The sequence below is a fragment of the Octopus bimaculoides genome, chromosome 1 (genome assembly GCF_046866305.1).
Source record: "Octopus bimaculoides isolate indiv1 chromosome 1, ASM4686630v1, whole genome shotgun sequence".
Classification (NCBI taxonomy): domain Eukaryota; kingdom Metazoa; phylum Mollusca; class Cephalopoda; order Octopoda; family Octopodidae; genus Octopus; species Octopus bimaculoides.
In genome coordinates this window covers 10,260,896-10,278,395 of record NC_142928.1, presented here as the reverse complement: position 1 = coordinate 10,278,395, position 17,500 = coordinate 10,260,896, and the positions used below count along the sequence as shown (strand labels likewise).

At 32.7% G+C, this 17,500-nt stretch overlaps 1 protein-coding gene across 2 annotated transcripts in view; it reads right to left on the bottom strand.

Moving 5' to 3' along the window:
* Positions 1-17,500, bottom strand: part of LOC106878508 (short transient receptor potential channel 7) — a 651,584-nt gene that overhangs the window by 301,105 nt on the left and 332,979 nt on the right. The gene's annotated exons all lie outside the window — the stretch shown is intronic.

The window sequence follows — 17,500 nt, the reverse complement described above, 5'->3', positions numbered from 1 at the left end:
GAAATGAATAATAAAAAAAAAGATTATTTCAAACATTTCACAATCAATATCTTATGACGTGTTGCATAATTATTATATTTTTAAACTTCTCAAAGTATTGATATCAGGCAAAATATTTGAGATGAATTTACATCTTTTGCTTTCATTTTACATTAATGAAATCCAGAATTTGCTGAAATTAGTATTTATAGGCGGTACGTCCTTATAACGTCATTACATATATCACACATCAATAATTATGCATTTCCCTTTTATTGTAATAACAATCGTTGCATGCAATGTTTACTCTCCTATAAAGTGATTGAAGGTGGAAAGAAGCTTTAAAACAAATTAAATTAATGTGAAGTTATTAGAGCAATATGCTTTACTAGTCTTATTTTCCTTTGACAACGCTAACATCAGTGGAAATATAATGTATTTTATAATTTGCATGCACACATTGTCACAACAAGGGAAAATTAAGCCATAAATAATGGAAGCGGCAAAATTCATTAAATAAATCTGATGTTTGATTTTAATTTATTTTTCAATTAGTTTCAAGCTCAAGAGACAGGTTTGTTAGTTTTTCGTGTCAGCTTACCTCATCTGTGATGAAGCAAGCGTAAATAGTGAAAGAGTAGTTTTAGTAACGTAATTATTAAAACGTTGATCTATACTTCTGAAAACCTGTAGTCGTTCTGAGAAAGTTCCACTGATATTTACAGGTCTCCTAGGCTAACAATATTATTGACGTGCAATCTCATAACTATGGATCAGTGACTATAGAAAATATTGAATAGGTGTTGAGAAATTCCAAAACACTTCAGTTGTAGAGACTAAAGATTCGGTGTAATATTGGGCAAAGGATCTCGGATAGTTTGTGCTCAAATCTTGTGTCCAGGAAAATATTATACAAGTCTAAAGAGATTGGTTCGCTTCTGTGATGAACTCGTCTAACGTGAAGTACAATTTAGTAAATGCAGCATATAAATGTGTTTTGTTGGAAATGCCAGGATATACGTCATCCGTGGTCAAATGGAAGAATGACAAACCTAACATATAATACACCATGTTTGTTGAAATATGCAAGACATGATCAATGATTTCTCAATGTCAAACCCAACAATATTACTCTTGCAGTAGTCTCCAAAAGAGAGGGGACTAGTGTTAACCTAAACAGAGGGTATCTCCAGTACATCTGATATAACTCGGCGACCACTTTAGAATGGGTGCAGAGATTATTATTTATCTTTGACATGATGGCACTGAAACCTATTTCTAAATATTTCTACTCGATACTGGAGCGTTTTTCTAAATATTTCTATAGATTCCTGCACAGAAAGAAAGATAAGTGTGTTTGGTAATGCTGGAAACCACCTCTGCAGCATGTCGCCAGATGGTGTTCGAAGGATTACATAAAAGACATGAGTTTCCGTACGTTGTGTCTGAATGTATGTGCTGATGCAACTTGGGGTTTGGAGAATAGATAGTATGGAGGTCCACTACAATAGAGCAAAGAGGAACTTAAGTATCGGTGAAATTAAAAGAAAATAAATATTTCCCTTTAGGAAACCCCGTACTTCTATTTCATGTTACTTTGTTTACAATATATTATATATGAGGTTCTAACAAACCAAGATAATGTTTAATGAAGAAAACAGCCATTTAATATCCACGGTTGACTTTAGATTTTATTCAGAAATAGAGGTGAGTTAGAATAAATATTGGTATCAAATTTTGGTACAAGACCAGCAGTGCTCAGCTGGTACTTATTTTATCGACCTCTAAAAGGATGAAAGGTATTGTTGAAATGGACAGAAAATGAACTCAGAACATAAAGACGCTAAGCATTTTGTCCGGCGTGCGAACGATTCTTCCAGCATCTCTCCTTCCTGACAATAAATATTGGTAAACAATTTGATTTTGAATGACATGTGTGTCCGGTTTGTTATAAACTGTAGGAAAATGATAAAGTTTGACGAAAATACCTTTCCTTAAAGCAAGGCAATAAACCTATTGAAGGTGGATCAGGTAATAAATATTCGTTTATAGTCAGGAGAAACAGAAGGAAATGCCAGTTAATGTTGAAGAAGCACATAAGGTGAGAATTAGAAAGATCTTAGGAAAAAGAAAACTAAATAGAAGAGGCACACCTGAACAATGCCAATATATTTCTTTAACAGACAAAGGATGAACTGGATCAATAGATTGACGCAATAGAAAGCTTTTAACAAAGCAGTATTGAACGTCTGTATATTAAGATACGACAGGCACAGGTTAATCCATCTGACATATACTGAACACTTGGCAAGTGCAGGACTAGAGAAGCATATTGAAAAGGATTGGAGAGAATCTCATACTCTCAGCCTTGAAGGCAAATACATGGAAACAGTCAAAGATATTTAAACAAAAAGGATAACTGACACAACAAAAATTCTTTTGTGCGCTTAGTCTTCATGGAACCAAAAGGTAAGACAAAAAGATAACAATGGGTTTGAATGGAAGCTAAAAGACACGAGCGATAAACTGAAATTCTATGTACAGCTTCACAGGAACAAGCGAATAAAACAAATCTAGTAAAGGAAGAATAGACAGAAACATGTAACATAGTAAGTGTTCGATGTATTACAACGTAAATGAAACTGTCAATTATATACTAAGGATAGCAAGATGTCACAAAATAAAGTAGAAGACAAAATATGACGGTGAAAAAATACAACGGGAAGTCCCTAGGAAATCTGAATTTCATGTAAATGGAAAATTCTATCTTTGCTACTCTGGGGTTATTATTAAAAAGAATTGTTGAAAGCTCTTGGGAAGTTACTCTAAGCAACCAGTCATTGTATAGATGCAGAAGAAGGCCAAATATTACATGAAAAAGAAAAGTGAAGTATATTGGGTCATACATATTGTTACACCACAAAAGAGCAGAGTTTAAGCAACGAAAATATATAGAAAATAGGGAAAATTTATCCAGACATTCATACAGAACTGGTACAATATTAATGAATGTTTTCCTTGATGTAATGAAGTTTATGAGAACAAATTACTGCTCAAGGAACTTTTAAAATGAGACTTGGAAGAATTCTTTTTAAACTTCCAGCCTCAGTTCTACAAAAAGTTTCCAGAAAGTGTTTAAATTTTGAAAAGAATGATGCTACGATATCTCATGGCATAAATCTATTGATATGATGAACTGCTATAATAAGAATTAGGGTATAACACTTCAATAGCTCTGGACTAAAAATAGAATCGAAAGTAATTTTTAAAATCTTCTAAAATCCAAATAATCCATTCCTAATTATTTACATTATTAACAATTGACGGATATTTGTCCTCATCTTGTTTGTTGTTGACAAACGTTTCGGCTGATATACCCTCCAGCCTTCATCAGGTATCTCGAGAAATTTCGAATCTGGGTTCTCATTCCTCTTAGAAATGAGAACCCATGTTCGAAATTTCCCCAATACACCTGATGAACGTTGGAGGGTATATCAGCCGAAACGTTGCAAAGAACACAACCCAAATGCCATGGCTCATAAATATTTGTACCATACAGAAAATATCGCTAACTAGGCACTGCACATACATTACGTATAATACTTTTAAAACGATAGGAAAAAGAGAAACAAAACACTGCAGCTATTCAAGGCATATATGATTACGCTCATTTATGCAGTGAAAACACGTAATAAAACTAATTTGACAGTTATTTTGTACAAAAAAAAAAATCATTTTACAAAACATTTTCCTAAATAAACATATATGAAATGCGGGACGTTAATCCATAAAAGATTACTAAATTTTACTCTCCTTGGTCAAAGATGTTAGCGTAGTCGGACAGTCCTCTAGAGCGAAAATTCCAATTAATGAATATCAAGATTCAATTCCACTTGTCTAAAATTGATATTTTTGTTAATGTCAATAATTCATAGAAGCTGTCAGAGTTCAGATTCAGATATCAATATAGTTTGAAAGGGATTTAATTTCGGATATATTTTGTTGCATGCGTGATCGGAAATAAAATGATCTTAACTTTGTTTCGTCGCAAACGTTAATAAGGCTTTTTAATATTATATTTCATCTTGGGTTTCAATTAATGTTCTCTACATGGGTCAATAAGAATATTTTGTTTCCTTCGAAGATTTATGATATTCAAAAGATCAAAGAATTAAAGAAAGGGATAGAGGGAAGCCATTCTTCGCACTAAGATATCTAATTCAATGTCGCACCGTTCTGTGTCTAATTCTATATATGATGTGATGTTGAGATTTCCGCATTATCTCTCCAGGGTATATAGATACGTTTTAGATATTCTTTTCTACTCGAGGCACAAGGTCCGAAATTTTTTGGGGAGGGGATCAACTGGTACTTAATTTATCGACCCCGAAAGGATGATAGGCAATGTCGACCTCGGCAGAATTTGAACTCAGAATGTAAAGACAGACGAAATACCATTAGCATTATGCCCGGCGTGCTAATGCTTCTGCCAGCTCGCAGCTGTGTTGCATTTTAGATATTGCAACTGTTTAAATTGAAGTGACATTTCACAAAATACTATATCGTTAATGCTAGTGAAAAACTAATTATTCATGTTAATATATTTATGATTTATTAATAGATTTGTACAAGCATGCATGTATACAAACAAGTACACAGTCTTGTATTCTATTACTGGATTCAGACAGTGGAATACGGCCATGCTGGAGCATCGCCTTTCGTCAAATATATTGACCCTTAATATTTTGTGTAGTATACATTTTATTGTCGGCAACGGAAGGAGGAAATAGAAGGTTACGTGAAGAAGAGAATTTAATCCCAAAGGATTATGTGAGGAAGAGAATTTAATCCCGATTTAATCACGATTGTTGATGTATTAGCTTGTTAATTATTTGCTGGCAATTTGTTTAATACTAATAAGAATCTGAAATAACCTACCAAAGATTTCTCCAAAATGGACATGCCTTTAAGGAAATTGTAGTCTGATTATCTGGAAACGAGAAGTTACTATATAACAAACCTCTGCCTCAATAATTTTCACTAGCACCGTTTCCCTACCTTCTCTCAAGAAGGTGAGATATATATACATGTGTGTGTGTATACATGCATATATACATATACATGCATACGTGTGTGTATATATATATATATATATATATATATATATATATATACATGCATATACTCTTTTACTCTTTACTATTTTACTTGTTTCAGTCATTTGACTGCGGCCATGCTGGAGCACCACCTTTAGTTGAGCAAATCGACCCCGGGACTTATTCTTTGTACTTATTCTATCAGTCTCTTTTGCCGAACCGCTAAGTGACGGGGACATAAACACGCCAGCATCGGTTGTCAAGCAATGCTAGGGGGACAGACACAGACACACAAACACACACACACACATATATATATACATATATACGACGGGCTTCTTTCAGTTTCCGTCTACCAAATCCACTCATAAAGCTTTGGTCGGCCCAAGGCTATAGTAGAAGACACTTGCCCAAGATGCCACGCAGTGGGGGACTGAACCCGGAACCATGTGGTTGGTAAGCAAGCTACTTACCACACAGCCACTCCTGCGCCTATATATGTAAATAAATAATATATATGCATATATATATATACATACACACACATATACATATGTAGATGTATGAATATATATGCATATATATATATATATATATATATATATATATATATATATATATATATTTATATATACTCATACACACACATATATACGCACACATTTATGCATATACCCACATCCACACACACATATATATATATACTTACACTTGCATGTATATTGTGTACTCCATACATTGTATAACCTAATACATGTGTTTGAGTGTTCTCGTGTGCATAGATGTCTAAATGGAGCAGGTGTCTCTTACTCTTTTAGAAATCGCAATTATTTGCGTGTGTTCAGAATCATGCGGCGTTGAAACATATTAAATTTTATTATTTGAAATTTTGATATGATTCTATAGAATCGATATCAGAAATTTGTTCAGACAATTATACAAGCTGTTATCACATGAATATCTGACAGAAGAAATTCGGAGTCTTTATGCTTTTGTACATGTGTTAGGTATTAGCGAAGAATTAATGTTTTTAATAATCTCTTACTGTAGTTAGAATGTTTGGAGACGGCGATCACTTATCGTTCATAAAGATGTCAAAGACACTGAAACAGGAATATGAATTAGGAAGAGCTTTTGTGAATTGGATTACGATTCAGATTACATTGTTTCACTTGGCACCCATTCAAATGTGCTTACATAACTGGGTGGGAAATATTGTCCATGGGTAACCGCAGGCTTCCATACTTAATAATAACGTGTGTGCTAGCATATTTAATGTATTAAACCAATATCAAGACATTATATTCAAATGAAAATGTATGATGTGTTCCGGAAACATTCGTTTTACAAATGATTCCTCCTTTTCGAAAAGGACGGCGGGGTGGGGTGGGAGTGGGGTACATAACCTGAGATTTTATGTAACCCAGATTAGAATCACTTTATGCTTTATGATGAAGTCAAATAAAGCTGTTTGCATTCCAACCACATAGTTCTGGGTTCTATTATAGCCTCTGGCCCACTAAAGACTTGTGAGTGGATTTGATAGACGGAAACTGAAAGAAGTCTGTCGTGTATATATATATATATATATATATATATATATATATATATATATATATATATATATATATAAATGTATGTGTGTGTGTTATTTCTTTACTACCCACAAGGGGTTACACACAGAGGGGACAAACAAGGACAGACAAACGGATTAAGTCGATTATACCGACCCCAGTGCGTAACTAGTACTTATTTTATCGACCCCGAAAGGATGAAAGGCAAAGTCGACCTCGGCGGAATTTGAACTCAGAACGTAGCGGCAGACGAAATACCGCTAAGCATTTCGTCCGGCGTGCTAACGTTTCTGCCAGATCGCCGCCATATATATATATATATATATATGTGTGTGTGTGTGTGTGTGTGGAGGGGGTTGCCTCCACCATCACTTGACATTGACAACCGATGTTGGGGAATTTACGTCCCCATAACCTACCAGTTCGGCAAAAGGGAACGATAAAATAAATACCAGAATTTTAATAAAAATAAGTACTGGGGTCGACACATTCGACAAAAATTCAAGGCGGTGCCCCAGCATGGTCGCAGTCTAATGACTGGAACAAGTAAAAGATAGAAGATAAGAGATAATAATTTTGGCTCTTGCCTTTATCTTTTTCCAGAATTTGTAATTTAAAACACTGTTATCATCATCGTTAAGAGCGTATCTTCAATCCACTTAAAAGTCTTACTTTGCTACACGAAGATTGCTATCACGCACATATCTGTAGCTATTGTGCATTGGCTAATCTGAATTACGTATTGCTAATAACTACACTTAATTATTACAAGCAGTAAACTATATTATCACCAGGAAATCATTCAGCATACATGTATGCAAACATATAAATGTGAGAGGATATGCTGTGATAAATAAGAGAAAAAATGCTGTATTAATTATATCACAACGTTCAAATCATGCAATGTTACCTAATTTCTTGATATTTAGTCGAATGTTGTTGTGCTAGAAACATAAACAATTATTCTAGCAGACAAATCAAACTCTACTGCCTGAAAAATGTTTACAATGGATATAATATTTTCAGAGATTCCTTATTTATTAAAAGGGGAAACAAATTGCTAGTCATTACTTGAAAACCTTCATCATGGAATCTTGTCGATCAAGGGTCAACTTGAGGAGAGCAATGACACTGCTGAAATGGCGGTTTGTTTTTCAATGGGTAACCTTCTCTGAATCTATGATGATATGATTATAGAGTGAGACTCTTACTACGATGGGCGTTATGTTCGTCTGTCTCTCCGTCTGTCCATCTCTTTGTCTGTTCCCCTTCACGGCCAGATGGCTGGATTAATGGTTCCGATATTTTTCGGGATTACAAAGACGGTTGTCAGGAAGGATTCTAGCATAAAAAAAATCAGAAAGTATAATTATTTCGTGGTTATCGAATTTTGAACTGATAAACCACCTACGCTTTTTTTATTAAACATTCACTGACCACGAACAACTCTAGATTTTCCTCGTATAGTTTATATCCCCATTGTAGATACGAAGGGAGTCATGAGGCTAATCAAAGCGGCTGTTATTTACATCTCAGTTTTGTCAATCGAAATAACCCATGGTACCAGAGCATCTAGACATTATTCACATAGAACACCGAGAGGTAAGTCCTAGTTTGATTTTTTTGCAACCCTAAAAATCCGCTCACGCATTCACAGTAAACAAAGCACAGTGCCAGACTTTAGATCATATAGGTGTATTTTTACCCACTCCGATGTTTACACACGGCCAGTTACAAGTCGCTATGAGTAGAGCAACGGATTGCAGCAATTTAAAAATTAGCGTCGGCCGAACAGAAAATATCGTCTACAAAGAAGTTTTATAATCTTATGGATATTATGGGAAAGAAATAGACATTCAAAGTTCACAAATTTCCTTATTTAAATTATGAATCATAAGAATATAAACAAGCGTAAAATGGTGTAAACAACTGAAATAAAAGTATATCCTGATAACATTCTTTTCCTAATACTTTTTATGTAGTGATCGAAGGAAGCTCTGGCTTTCGTTAGGTTAACCATTCATGATACAGAGGCGGGGAACCTATTTCAGTTCTGGAGTAAATCGACATCACATATCACTTAGTCACAAATACATGTTATATAGCTGCAATAGAATGCTGTATAACCAAAACTAATATGATTTATCTAAGATATCACCCAGTAATCTATCAAGTCCATTTACACATTTCTCAATACACACTCCTGTTATGACTTCCCTCCCTCATTTTATGCCTCCATCGTAGATGGGTAGATTTGCTAGTAGAAATAATCCTTTTAGGAATCAGTTATTTTTGTAAATCTCATTTTGTCTAAGGAATTATTTATTCGTTGATGTCATTATCGACAATCTCTCTTAATTATCATGCTTGGTATATTTCTAGTTGAACAACTCTTGTTTTATGAATTAACAAATATTAAATATCTTTGATATTAAATGAGTCATTTAATGAATAATATAATGGGATTTATAGTTCTATAAATAAAATTGTATATTGTAAAATATTTATAGGTAATATTTTCTATTTAATATCACTGTATTACATTAATAGCTTTCATGAATATATTTATATTCATACAAGCGAGCATGTGTATCTAGATATTTACATGTATATCTAATTAGATGACTACCATCATAGGGATTTATGTAAATATTTCTCATTAAATTCGTGACGTATTTTCCAGTTAATTATTTCACATATTTATTATGCCATTTATATGCACATTACATAGGATGCTTCTGGGAGAAGATATAATTACAGTGCAACTCAAAATGTTGCGCAATATATTGACCGATACATCAACTTTTATATAGAACTTATAGGAAGTGAAATTTGGTATAGTAATACCATTATCAGTAGTAACTATATTCTGCTTCTGCCTCCATTTGGCCCTATATTCAGTTGTGGTCCGTGAAATACAGTTTCTTTGCTCACAGAATACCAAAGAAAAAATGGCATATATCCGGCACTTCATTACAACCGCTGCAAGGTTGTGAAAACTAACGCACCAGCTGCATGATTTACAATAAAATAAAGGCCGAGCCAATGAAGAAGCCTCTTTAATGCTCACTCGATCAGCATAAGTGATAGCCAAATCTTCCTTAAATCATACCTCTCTGATATAAAATAGGCTAATATATAGGATAATGTAATGTTCAATATAATGTGTTAGAAAAGATGGCGAGATGATTGTGGTTTTTTCGCAAGGAAAACAATGTAAGTTTGTCTCGCATTGCAATAATTCTCTCTCAGTGAGAGAAATAAGGAGAAGATACAAGAGAAAAAGAAATCGTTTGATAATGAGATGAAAAGAGCTGTTAGACACCTTATGTAAAAACAAAACTGCAAAGTTGTTTAAATATGACAGACAAGTTTAAATCAGAGATATAAAAGTAAATGAAACAATCGATGATAGTTGTCAAGGAAAGTGACGTGTGAAAATTACAAGTAATTCTTGAAGCAGATCAGACATTTTACGACAGGTAATAACCTTTTGCTACTATCAATGTTAATATCAATAAAATCTATTGAAATGAACCGCAGAACTTATAATATTGCTGCCTGAACAAGAAAGACGTACAATAACAGAAAATAATATTCGAGTAGTAGCAAAATTTAAAACATGTCAAAAATACAAAGTCGCGCGCGCACACTCATACACATGTATACTTATATAATACATATTTAAGCTTGTGTATTTAGTTTACAAGTTTCTTGATGTGAATTCGTATGTTTAAACAAATCTTGTGTCTTGAGAGGGTCATTATGCCTATAATAATAAACAGTGCATGTGTTTATTATTTTGGCGTAATAACTTTCAAAGACAAATTAATAGTTTAGCTCTCCTGAAAAAAGAATTTCTAACTTCCGGTCAGCCATTGTTATGATCAGCCATTATTATGATTGACCGTTGACTGAACACTATTCAATTTTTTTTCTCCGTGATTTTCTCCTTGTCTCCGTATTCTTTCTGTTGAAGAGCGTAGCTCGAAACGTCAAAGACTTTCCGTATTCCCGAGCGTCATACTAATACATCCTTTTGTTATTTACACCACCTGTCCTCGTCTGTTGTTGTTTTTTCGTATATTCTCCCATATATATATATATATATATATATATATTTGTGAGTGGATTTGGTAGACGGAAACTGAATGAAGCCCGTCGTATATATATAGATATACTAGCAGTATAACCCGACCTTGTCCGGGTGTGACTTATTACGCCATCTACTATAAGTCTTGCTAGGTGAAAATCAAATCAACTAAAAAGAAAAAAACCCTTATGATGTAAATATGTTCATAATTCAAAAGACGATAAAATTAATAGGGAAAATCTGAAGGCTGTTTTGCGTAACATTATTAAGCGTACGTAAATTTCATCCGTCTAATTGGCTGTAGAAATGCTTGTGCAAAACAAACCTTTTGCGCTGCCCTGATTATATATAGCAGGGTAATCTCTTTTAGCAGGAGGTAGGATGGCAATTTCTGATGAAGCAATTGCTGGCGATCTGTTGCTACACAGTTTTGCCAGAATTCTATCCGATTAGGTAGAATATGTTGATGCACCACTTTGCATTATGTTCAAAGTAGTTTCTGGAATGTGGTGAATTGCTGCAGTCTGTTGCTGTCATTTTAAACTGGTTGCTTTCTTTCCCCAGCAAACTCTCTTGTTTGGAGGCATAATCTATGTATGTATTAAACAGAACAACAAAAGTTATAATAGATGGCAGGGTCGGTAATTTTCACATTTCTGTAATTTTTCAGATTAACACCCGCACGATTACCCAACCCTAACCCTAAAGTCCTAAACCTAACACTAACCCTAACCGTAACCTTAAAACCCTAACCCTAATCCTAAAACCGTAACACTAACCCTAATCCTAACCTTAAACCCTAAAACCCTAATCCTAACACCCTAGTGAAAATCGTGGTATATTTACCAAACATTGATGAACATGAGTTATATTGTAGTCAATGATTGTGTGTACGGGTTTTATGTGCTTGCTAATATACGATCTACGTTGGAATCCTTATCTGTATAATCATCGAATCTGGAGCTTAACTATAGTCTGCCCAAAGCACTTACTCAGCATTACCTGACTTATTTGGGTCTTTTTGACACCAATCCCTCTTATACGCTATATATATATATATATATATATATATATATATATATATATATATATATATATATATATATATATATATAGAGAGAGAGAGAGAGAGAGAGAGAGAGAGAGAGAGAGAGAGATACTTAGATACATATACACAGAGACACACACATACATATATGTATATGTTCACACAAATATATATATACTGATATATACAGACATATACATATACATATATATATATATATATATATATATATATATATATATATATATATATATATATATATAAATGAATATGTGTAGTATATTCAGAAAAACAGGTTGAAAGTGTCGAACTTTCTGTCCCATGTTCTTCATTAAAAGTTACTGTCAACGTTTTACTGGTAACAATGAAATAAATATGATACTCTACTTAAATACGTTGGCTGACCATTCAGCTAATTTTTATATATAATTATACATCAAAACAAGTATACACACATACACTCACACACACATTGCAAAGCAAGGATCGCGGGTCAGTGAAGGTATAACACTTAGCGAGAACAAACCTTCTATGGGAGTAACCAGATTTGGTGATGGTGGATTAAAATTTGGTGTTGCTAGGCTGGATTGTTAGTATGGATAAGGATGTAGCCTGTACGGGTGGCAGTGGTTAATGGCGTGTTCTTGAGTATGGAGCTGTCAAACGGAAGGCTGGACATCTGGATTTTCGTGTGCCAGTAGTTTGGCGTTCATGAACAGAGCAGCCCTCTGGTGGCAACAATACAATAGTTTATTGTGCTGATGTATATGATACTGCAGGTTGATGGAGTATGTGTAATCTCTCGTGGAAGTAAGGCTGGCTACTGAGAGTACCTGGTAAATAGGGAGGAGACCTGTTAATAATACCCCCGCCAAATGTTCGGGAAGTCTTTCCAGTGATTACGGAGTCTCCAGAGAAAACGGGGCAAGGTTGAGGAGATTTCCCTATTCTTGCACCTGAAAGAGTGCATATGCTGTGTAGATCTTCTCTTGAAATGATTGGCTGTCATGCTTGTACATTGTATTGTAATTCCATCGGATGGTGTGAGGGTGACTCTATAGACCATAGCCATTGAGAAACAAGATCCTTCCAGTTTGCAGTTGGTACAATTTTGTTAGTCAAGTTAGAGTGTGTATTGGAGGATGTATAGGGGTGTCATATTGAGTAGCCTATATTGAACAATATAGTTACTGATATACAACTAACTGCATAATATAGAGAGAAAAGCCTTCCAATACTGATTTTAAAATCTGAATATAACTGTTAAAATACCAAACGATTTACTTCAAGCTAACGAGAGTAGGTTTCTGCGCAGGTGTTCCATCTGCAAGATATCATACAAATGTGAATGTATGTATGAGTGTATAAATATGCATGTATACATACATACATACGTACATACATATACTTATGCATACGCTTATACACACATATACATACATACACATGCACATATAGATAGATAAATATATATGCATTTATATATACATATACACATATATACAAATATATATACATATAAATACATATATATACACATACATATATATATATATATATAGATATATGCATGCATATATATAGAATTACATACACATGCATATATGTGTGTGTGTGTAAAACAATGATAATTACAATGATATAGTTTCTACTCTCCGCAGGTGTAATTTTAATTGGTTGAAATTTCCTGATTCGCTAGATTAAGTAAAATTTACATTCACACACACACACACACACACACACACACACACACACACACACACACACACACACACACACACAAGATATTGCTATTGCTATTAGAACGTTTATGCCGTTAACATACACAAATTCATTTCATGAACATTGTAGAATCTTACTCTGTAATAAATATAGAATAAAACGAAATGAAAAAATCTACATTTTTGTCTATACATATTTTTCAATACACATTCTTTACTCGTTTTTATGTAGGTTTATTCTCTATTTGTCTGATGCTTTAAAATGAATTTTTAAAAAACCTATTTACTCTGAAACCAGAATATTCACTCATTCATAGAATTTTAAATTTTTATTATTCAATCTTAAGTTATTTTAAAGGCAACGTGAATAGTAATTTTAAGGGATTTATTCTGAGCAAATCGACTCAGAATATGTCTTCCCTTGTAACGAAATCATAATGATTTGCCTTCGACAGGCTTTAATCGATCCTAGTACGTTTATTTAAAGGAAAGCTTTTAATGTCTTATTGTATTTCATTATCTTAAACTCCTAGTTTATTTCCTATAAAGTAAAACTCTTTTTAATCATGACTTCGCAGTCCATTATTTATTGAACTAATCATTTCATAACAAAACTTTAGTAAAATCTAATGAATATTGAACAGATTTTGACAATGGTTGCTCATATATAATTCCAATATAGAAAAGATAATAAACAAAAGTGAGAATAAGATGAATCGTAATTAATCGTAATGGGAATGCACTCAACGTTTAATCTAATAATGTTGGTTTTAACAGAGAGTAAAAAAAAAACGTCCCAAAATGTAAATATATCGAATAATTTTATTGAAAGAAAAGTAAAGAATATTGACAAAATTTATTTCATTCAGCAAATATTGAAAAAATATCGATCAAACTATTTATGAAATTTTTTCCCCTTCCATTTCTTTCCAAATAAATACACTGCAGTTGCTGTGTTTCTTTCGTAGATTTTCTAAGAGAGGTGCTTCAGTGGAGGAGTTGAGCTGATTACAGTTTGGATTTTATTAAAAACAACTTGAAAACGAAATTATTACTAACGATAATGAATTACTAATAAATTAAGGCACCTCGTGCATGCTTACACTGCTTGGGCTATCACCAAACGACTGTATAACGAATATTTCGAACATAGCTCTGTAGTTAGTGATAGTGTACCGGAACCAGGAACCCATCTCATGCTGCGCTTAGACTATAGTCTAAACATTGAATTACGACTGTTAGCATTCTAAATTTGCATAAGAACCCTGAAAAGATAAAGATCGGTGATATCTGCTGCGGTGGTACTGCAGAAATCTGAGTGATATATTACATTAACTTCCAATTCTTTGAACATGACTTACCAGGAGAAAGAAAGAAGATGTCACTTCGGTACTGAAATTAAATACTTGCATTATATTCAGCCTCTGCTTTCAACTGTTAAAGTATACATTTTTCTATCTTTATTTATTTATTTATGATTGGTAACATTTGTTGATTATTGATTTAGAAAAGCAAAAACGTTATGGTGAGTATGTATGTATATATATATATATATATATATATATATATATATATATATATATATATACATACATGTATATAAATGCATATATATATATATATATACGTATATATATATATACACATGTATATAAATGCATATATATATACGTGTATATAAATGCATATATATATATATGTATATAAATGCATATATATGCATGTGTATAAATGCATATATATATATATGTATATAAATGCATATATATACATGTGTATAAATGCATATATATACATAATTGTATATATATATATATATGCATGTATAGACGAACTTCCACATAGTTTCCGTCTACCAAATTCTCTCAAAACATTGGTCACAACGGGTATATAGAAGACGCTTGCCAAAGGTGATGTGCAGTGGATCCGAAAACGGAACCACGTTGTTGTAAAGACAGCTTCTTAACCAGATAGGCAGAAAAAGTACTTATTATGTTATTGTTGAAAATGGTCTTAGGTTGGAGACATTGATGTTCAAAATACAACGTTCAAATACATTCAAACACTTTGATTATATAATAATAGTGCAATATTTATACTTTTGCTATAAGTTTTCAAGTAATTAATTTAATGTTCATTGATCAATCAATGAAGCATTTATTCAAAAGTGTAAGCATTATCTTATATAATATATCTTTTTTACAAGCACGAGGCCTGACATCGGAGAAGGGGGCTAGTCGATTTTATGGATGCAACTTTTTCTGTCGGCCCCGAAAGGTTGAAAAATAGTCGACCTCAGCAGCATTTGAGCTCAGAAGTTAAAGACGGCAAAATGCTTAACAGCATGGATATAAGAATGTGTATTTACTATAAAAGCGGTAGCATATTTGACTTTTAGGAAATTACGTATTGTTGAACACATTTTGATTATCTCAGAAATAATTTTTTAAACTATAAAAGCTATGTACAGACACGATAAATAAGGTATATTAGCTATGCAATATTGAAAAACTTAAAATATATGTCGATTCAATATTTGCAAAACAACAATACAGTAGCTGTAGAAGCCAATATGTTTAAGGTGTTTTCGTTTTTCATAACGATAATCAATTCATCTTCTCATGCTACCATATGAAGTTACAAGTATGGAAAATGATCCGAAAAAAAACTATAAAATATTTTAGAGTGAAATTAGATTGACTCAAGTTTGCATGCATATATATATATATATATATATATATATATATATATATATATATATATATGCATGTATGTATGTACGTATGCATGTGGATAGACGAGAATTTGGTTCAATACTCTTGATATCCAATAGATATCGTATGTTTACTCTGCAATCATTTTTGTTTCTTCTACGTTTAATCTTTATCAGGTTGAGTTATTATTTCGCATTAACATAATCTCTGATTGAATGAAAAAATAAATACGTAAACATTTTTCTCAGTTCAGATATTTTGATTAATTGACTGTTTGTTTTGAAAACGTGAGGTGTTCTATTGAAAATTATTTAGAATTATAAGATGTATTTTGTAACAGTATTATATATAATCATTAATATAGATTATTTACATCTAAAGCACTTGAAGAAAAATATACTTTAGTTTCACTCATTGCATTATCGATATATGGGAAATAAATCTATTGCTTTCGGTCATTGTTTATGCATTCACTTCGATATATACCTTAAAACTCTTTTAAAGATGTTAGTTTGAATCGAAAAGCATTCCTCCTTAATTGTTTCTCTTTATTTCACATAATCCTACGCATAAATTATTATGCCGCATATAAATGCTCCCATTTATGTCTATTATGAGAAATGTAAATAAGAAATTTTGGGAGCTTTTTTCCACTCATGATTTTATCATTAACAGGCAAATAGAGATATTACATGTAAAATTCGAATAAAAATATTATTAAATTGTGGCTTAACATTTTTATTTCAACGAATAAAAATAAATGTCTGAAATCTTTCTGTAAAATAGGAAATACGAACATGATAGATGTTTTACTTTTATTTCAGCCGTGTTTATGACCTCTCTCTCGCATACGCAGTAAACAGAATTTTATGAAGAAGAGTTTTTCATAGCTGAGAGCTGTTTAGATTTTAATGAGTAATATTATTGTTTTATATCATGGAATAAAATATTTCAGATGTTTAGTAGTTAATTGCAGCTACCGGTGACAAGCTGAAACTTTTAGTTCTCTTAGCTCTAAAAATGATTACCTGGTAATCCCCAAAGAATGTTATAGAATTTATTACTGTTGTTTGGAGTGGTATATGTATCAAATTGATAAACGTAATATCTTTGGGAGATTATATATAACTTCTAATGTAGAGATAAATAAGTTTTTCAAATGACGAACTAAGCGGGTCAAATATAGGAGTATTCGGGAAACCTAACGTTTAGCTCATACACATACTCAATTTATAATGATGACCAGACATACAGCCCCAAATTTTATATCTTAAC